This window comes from Bos indicus x Bos taurus, chromosome 22, assembly GCF_003369695.1.
Source record: "Bos indicus x Bos taurus breed Angus x Brahman F1 hybrid chromosome 22, Bos_hybrid_MaternalHap_v2.0, whole genome shotgun sequence".
NCBI lineage: Eukaryota > Metazoa > Chordata > Mammalia > Artiodactyla > Bovidae > Bos > Bos indicus x Bos taurus.
The window spans coordinates 57,416,990-57,423,659 of record NC_040097.1 but is presented as its reverse complement, the minus strand read 5'-3'; the positions used below and the strand labels follow the sequence as shown (position 1 = coordinate 57,423,659).

Below are 6,670 nucleotides of genomic sequence, written 5' to 3'. Positions count from 1 at the left end.
CTGGAATGGGTGAATTTAATTCAGATGACCATTATATCTACTACTGCAAGCAGGAATCCCTCAGAAGAAATGGAGTAGCCATCATGGTCAACAAAAGAGTCTGAAACGCAGTACTTGGATGCAATCTCAAAAACGACAGAATGATCTCTGTTCGTTTCCAAGGAAAACCATTCAATATCAGAGTACTCCAAGTCTATGCCCCAACCAGTAACGCTGAAGAAGCTGAAGTTGAATGGTTCTATGAAGACCTATAAGACCTTTTAGAACTAACACCCAAAAAGATGTCCTTTTCATTAAGGGGACTGGAATGCAAAAGTAGGAAGTCAAGAAACACCTGGAGTAACAGGCAAATTTGGCCTTGGGATATGGAATGAAGCAGGGAAAAGACTAATAGAGTTTTGCCAAGAAAATGCACTGGTCATAGCAAACACCCTCTTCCAACAACACAAGAGAAGACTCTACACATGGACATCACCAGATGGTCAACACTGAAATCAGATTGATTATATTCTTTGCAGCCAAAGATGGAGAAGCTCTATACAGTCAACAAAAACAAGACCAGGAGCTGACTGTGGCTCAGATCATGAACTCCTTATTGGCAAATTCAGACTTAAATTGAAGAAAGTAGGGAAAACCACTAGACCATTCGGGTATGACCTAAATCAAATCCCTTATGATTATACAGTAGAGGTGAGAAATAGATTTAAGGGCCTAGATCAGATAGAGTGCCTGATGAACTATGGACTGAGGTTCGTGACATTGTACAGGAGACAGGGAACAAGACCATCCCCATGGAAAAGAAATGCAAAAAAGCAAAATGTCTGGGGAGGCCTTACAAATAGCTGTGAAAAGAAGAGAAGTGAAAAGCAAAGGAGAAAAGGAAAGATATAAGCATCTGAATGCAGAGTTCCAAAGAATAGCAAGAAGAGATAAGAAAGCCTTCCTCAGCAACCAATGCAAAGAAATAGAGGAAAACAACAGAATGGGAAAGACTAGAGATCTCTTCAAGAAAATTAGGGATACCAAGGGAACATTTCATGCAAAGATGGGCTCGATAAAGGACAGAAATGGTATGGACCTAACAGAAACAGAAGATATTAAGAAGAGGTGGCAAGAATACACAGAAGAACTGTACAAAAAAGATCTTCATGACCCAGATAATCACGATAGTGTGATTACTGACCTAGAGCCAGACATCCTGGAATGTGAAGTCAAGGGGCCTTATAAAGCATCACTACAAACAAAGCTAGTGGAGGTGAGAATTCCAGTTGAGCTCTTTCAAATTCTGAAAGATAATGCTGTGAAAGTGCTACACTCAATATGCCAGCAAATTTGGAAAACTCAGCAGTGGCCACAGGACTGGAAAAGTTCAGTTTTCATTCCAATCCCAAAGAAAGGCAATGTCAAAGAATGCTCACACTACCGCACAGTTGCACTCATCTCACATGCTAGTAAAGCAATGCTCAAAATTCTCTAAGCCAGGCTTCAGCAGTATGTGAACCGTGAACTTCTTGATGTCAAGCTGGTTTTAAAAAAGGCAGAGGAACCAGAGATCAAATTGCCAACATAGCAAGAGCATTCCAGAAAAACATCTATTTCTGCTTTATTGACTATGCCAAAGCCTTTGACTGTGTGGATCACAATAAACTGTGGAAAATTCTGAAAGAGATGGGAATACCGGACCACTTGACCTGCCTCTTGAGAAATCTGTATGCAGGCAGGAAGCAACAATTAGAACTGGACATGGAACAACAGACTGGTTCCAAAGAGGAAAAGGAGTATATCAAGGCTGTATATTGTCACCCTGTTTATTTAACTTATATGCAGAGTACATCATGAGAAACACTGGACTGGAGGAAACACAAGCTGGAATCAAGATTGCCGGGAGAAATATCAATAACCTCAGATATTCAGATGATACCACCCTTATGGCAGAAAGTGAAGAAGAACTAAAGAGCCTCTTGATGAAAGTGAAAGTGGAGAGTGAAAAAGTTGGCTTAAAGCTCAACATTCAGAAAACGAAGATCATGGCATCCAGGCCCATCACTTCATGGGAAATAGATGGGGAAACAGTGGAAACAGTGTCAGACTTTATTTCTTGGGCCTCCAAAATCACTACAGATGGTGACTGCAGCCATGAAATTAAAAGACGCTTACTTCTTGGAAGGAAAGTTATGATCAACCTGGATAGCATATTCAAAAGCAGAGACATTACTTTGCCTACAAAGGTTCATCTAGTCAAGGCTATGGTTTTTCCTGTGGTCATGTATGGATGTGAGAGTTGGACTGTGAAGAAGGCTGAGTGCCGAAGAATTGATGCTTTTGAACTGTGGTGTTGGAGAAGACTCTTGAGAGTCCCTTGGACTGCAAGGAGATCCAACCAGTCCATCCTAAAGGAGATCAGCCCTGGGATTTCTTTGGAAGGAATGATGCTAAAGCTGAAACTCCAGTACTTTGGCCACCTCATGCCAATGAGTTGACTCATTGGAAAAGACTCTGATGCTGGGAGGGATTGGGGTCAGGAGGAGAAGGGGAAGATAGAGGATGAGATGGCTGGATGGCATCATTGACTCGATGGACGTGAGTCTGAGTTTACTCCGGGAGTTGTTGATGGACAGGGAGGCCTGGCGTGCTGCAATTCATGGGGTCGCAAAGATTCGGACACGACTGAGCGACTGAACTGAACTGAAGTAGAAAACAGCAGTGGCTACGGCACTGGAAAAGGTCAGTTTTCATTCCAATCCCAAAGAAAGGCAATGTCAAAGAATGTTCAAACTACTGCACAATTGCACTCATCTCACACGCTAGCCAAGTAATGCTTAAAATTCTCCAAGCCAGGCTTCAACAGTATGTGAACAGAGAACTGCCAGATGTTCAAGCCGGATTTAGAAAAGGCAGAAGGACCAGAGATGAAATTGCCAAAATTTGTTGGATCATAGAAAAAGCAAAAGAATTCCAGAAAAAAATCTGCTTTATTGACTAGGCTAAAGCCTTTGACTGTGTGGTTTACAACAAACTGTGTAAAGTTCTGAGAGAGATGGGAATACCAGACCATTGTACCTGCCTCCTGAGAAGTCTGTATGCAGGTCAAGAAGCAACAGTTAGCACCAGAAAAAGAACAACAGACTAGTTCCAAGTTGGGAAAGGAGTACATTAAGACTGTCTATTGTCACCTTGTTTATTTAACTTATATGCAGAGTACATCATGCAAAATGCTGGGCTGGATGAAGCACAAGCTGGAATCAAGATTGCAGAAAGAAATATCAATAACCTTAGATATGCTGGTGAACAGTACCCTTATGGCAGAAAGCAAAGAGGAACTAAAGAGCCTCTCTCTTTATGAGGATTAAAGAGGAGAGTGAAAAAGCTGGCTTAAAACTCAACATTCAAAAAACAAACATCATGGCATCTGGTCCCATGGCAAATAAATGGGGACACAGTGGAAACAGTGAGTGACTTTATTTTCTTGGGCTCCAAAATCTCTGCAGATGGTGACTGCAGTCATGAAATTAAAAGACACTTGCTCCTTGGAAGAAAAGCTATGACCAACCTAGATAGCATATTAAAAATCAGACACTTGATTTTACCACCAAAGTCTGTATAGTCAAAGCTATGGTTTTTCTAGTAGTCATGTATGGATGTGAGAGCTGAACCGTAAAGAAAGCTGAGCACCAAAGAATTGATGCTTTTGTACTGTGGTGTTGGAGAAGACTCTTCAGAGTCCCTTGGGCTGCAAGAAGATCAAACCTGTCAATCCTAAAGGAAATCAGCCCTGAATATTCATTGGAAGGACTGATGCTGAAATTGAAACATCACTACTTTGGCCACCTGATGCAAAGAGCTGACTCATTGGAAAAGACCCTGATGCTGGGAAAGATTGAGGGCAGGAGGAGAAGGGGATGACAGAGGATGAGATGGTTGGATGACATCACCAACTCAGTGGTCATGAATTTGAGCAAGCTCTGGGAGTTGGTGATGGACAGGGTAGCCTGGTGAGCTGCAGTCCATGTGGTCACAAAGAGTTGGACAAGATTGAGCAACTGAACTGAACCGAAGGGGATTCTGCCCCAGTTCCCCAGCCCTACTTGCTTCCCCAGGTGTAATGGTGGCCAAGCCACTTGAGCTCAGGTTAACCCCCACCCAGCCCCTGCTTCTGTGCAGGCACAGGGCAAATGTGGAACCTGGAGACCAACTGGGCTGGAGGTCTTCAAGGTGCTCAGAGAGTATCAGACCTCATTCATGGTGGCCAGGCTGACACTGTGGGTTTGTCTGTATGTGTACTAAAAAAAAAAAAAAAACTTGAAATAGAGTCAATTTACAATGTTATGTTTCAAGTGTATAGCAAAGTGGTTCCATTATATCCATGTATGTATTCTTTTTCAGACCGTTTTCCATTATAGTTGATTACAAGATATTGAATTAGTTCCCTGTGCTTTACTGTAGGTCCTTATTGTTTAGGGGCTGCAGTGTTTTTTCAGGTGGTTCACGTTGTTCTGGGCAAAGCAGGATTCTGATGACACTTGGTGGTAGAAAGGTGTGGGGGCAGGGGGTGCTGCAAAAATGCTGGCCCCACACCCTCCGGTCCTTCCAGCCGTGGATCCAGACTTGAACCCTGTGAGTGAGAGGGGAGGCCCTGCCTGTGGCCCACAATTGTTCACAGCCATGAGATCCACCCACCAGCAGGAAGAGAGAAGTCAGCATGCTCACTGGCATCCCCATCACAAATTTGGGTTGGCTCCCGCTGGTCAGTCCATGGAGCGATCATCCACCAGGGATGGTGGATGCGGAGGGGCACTGAGGGAGGGGCCAGCAGGTTATAGCCTCGCAGGAAAACTGCATCTCCCAGGAGGTGAAGGACTAAGCTGACAGAGAATCTCAGCAACCCCCTTTGAAAATATTGCCAATGGAGCTCAACTCTCTGCTGTGCTTTGCCTCTGACCCCATGAAATGGACCAAGCAGCTGTTGACATGACACCCGGGGGGCGGGACAACACACAGGACATGGTCTGTATCAGCATCATCTGGGAGGTCTCCTTCTCTCCCCTCTTCAGAGAAGTCCCCGAGTCATCCTTGTTGGACAGCTTCTCCATCTCATCTGGAGGAAAAACCTTCATGCTGCCCAGGTCAGTGGAGAGGCTGGTAGATGTCTCAGCAAAAGGCTCAGGCCTTGGAAGAGCCTATCTTCCCATCCACTTGCAGTGTCCTCGGCATAGGTGAAGAAGTCTGGAGGGTAGAGGACCTCCCTCCCCAGCACACTGGTCCCAACGGTGGGGGCTCACGACCCATCTGATGAGCAGCTTCACGTAGAGCAGCAGGGGACTGAGCACCATCATGGTGGTGCCCAGCGCCATGAAAAGACCTTGGTGGGTAGGTCAGGGACTGGTCCCCAAAGCCCAGGTCCCCAACACATGGTGCCTCCTGCAGGCTGAGGGTGGGGGTGTGCAAGGCTGCTCAGGGATGCATGGGTATGGATTGAGAGCAGGCCTGAACCCCACCTCGGCTCCTGCTCTGGCTCCCACCACCCTTGGGTAGCCCTGGGCACCACTGCAAGCCCAGGGCCCAGACTCTGGTTTTCATTTTGATTAAACTAGCCTCTTAAATGTTTTCAGGCCCTACATCTCTGAAGAGGATGTGGGGGAGGAGAACAAACTCCAAGGTACAGGGCTTGTGAGAAAGGGTAAGTTCAAGTGATGCTGGGGCTTAACTTCCACTAGTAACTTTTATTAAGATTATTAGTATGTGTGTTAAAGTTCTATTCCAAAGTTTCTTAAGTTTTGATTAAATTTCTCCCACTCCTATTTTTTTCCCCCATAATACAGGATGCAAAGTTTTTTAGTAAAGTGTGTTTAATGTTAGAGCAGAAATGTGCGTATCTGCAGTTCTTAGCAAAAAGAAAGTTCTCAAAAATATTTGCTAATTGGGCAGGAAATATAACGATGAGGATAGTCCCAGAACATTTTACCTGAGTGTCTCTTATTTATAGCTGAGCTCACCTTATCTCAGATTCCTAAAAAATTATCTACCTTGACAGCCCCAATTCCTCTGTGAAATAAACCATTTCTGTTTCTCGTTATGCCTTATTTATTCTCCTCCCAACACGAACTCTTAATTACCTGTGTGTCTGTGTTCCCCATTAGACTATGAGTTCTACCAGACTGGGTGCCCGATAGGCGCTCCACAAACACAAATTGTTGAATGCATGAATCAGTGTCGGGCGAATGTTTGTGTCAGTTGTCAACCTAGAATCTTAATTTCTCTTGGGAGAGATAGAAAAATGACAAAGTGTATCCATCAACAGCAGGAAAGCTATTTCTAATAATGTCTTACATTTATTAAGTAATACATATGGACAAATGATTTAATATAATCCTCGTAACTATCATATCAGGGCTTCCCTGGTGGCACAGACGGTGGTAAAGAATCTGCTTCAATATGGGAGATTCAGGTTTGATCCTGGGTCAAGAAGATCCCCTGGAGAAGGAGCTGTCAACTCACTCTAGTATTCTTGCCTGGAGAATCCCATAGACAGAGGAGCCTGTCTATACAGTCCATGAGGTTGCAAAGAGTTGGACATGACTGGCAACTAACACATACATCATATCAAAGAGTACTATTTTGCCCTCACTTCATAGATGAGGCTTACTCCTTGGAAGAAAAGCTATGAAAAATC

General features: G+C 44.2%; 1 pseudogene; it reads right to left on the bottom strand.

Annotated features, from left to right (window-relative positions):
• Positions 1–4,454: 4,454 nt before the first annotated feature.
• Positions 4,455–5,366, bottom strand: LOC113880474 (annotated as a pseudogene).
• Positions 5,367–6,670: the final 1,304 nt, after the last annotated feature.